Below are 732 nucleotides of genomic sequence, written 5' to 3'. Positions count from 1 at the left end.
AGCTCTTTTAGACGATTTCCTTGTTTAAGTTGGTGAATGCTGCCATAATCCTTGCCTTCAGTTCATCTTTGATGTTATAAGTTTTGTTGGTGTCTCGTTCAACTGAGCCCCACACAAAATAATCAAGCAGGTTGCAGTCTGAGGAGTTAGGTGGCCAGATGTTACGGGTGATGTGGTCGGAGAAATTGTCTGACAGACATGACTGGGTTCTCCTGCTTGTGCGGCATGGTACAGAGTCCTGTTGCCTGACGTGTTTTCCAGTAGTAACCTTCTTGACCCAGGATAGCACTAACTCCTCCAGGCACTTGACGTAGGTCTCCATGTTGTATCTGAGGCCGTGGAAGCATAACGTCACCATCACTAGTGATCACTCCAAACTCCATGATGTTGACTGGATGTTTGATTTTTATCACTCTCGGTACATGTCTGTCTTCAGATTGCACTGTCCGCAGATTGCCATCCCAAAACTCTGAAATGTTCGTTTTGGCGCTTCTGGCGTGAATGCCAAGTAGTACAACTAGCAGAGTGAATTGCGTCATTGTGCTGTTTTTCTCACAGACGGTTCCCGCACGTGACCCTGCTATTCTATGTAGTCGACAAAATCAAAAACAATGCGCAAGCATGAAATGATAAATATAAAATGACGACAATTTATCCATTGCACCCTGTGTGTGTGTGTATATATATATATATACACCCCCCACATATATATATATATATATATATATATAT

This window comes from Octopus bimaculoides, chromosome 8, assembly GCF_001194135.2.
Source record: "Octopus bimaculoides isolate UCB-OBI-ISO-001 chromosome 8, ASM119413v2, whole genome shotgun sequence".
NCBI lineage: Eukaryota > Metazoa > Mollusca > Cephalopoda > Octopoda > Octopodidae > Octopus > Octopus bimaculoides.
Note: the sequence above shows the minus strand (reverse complement) of the source record.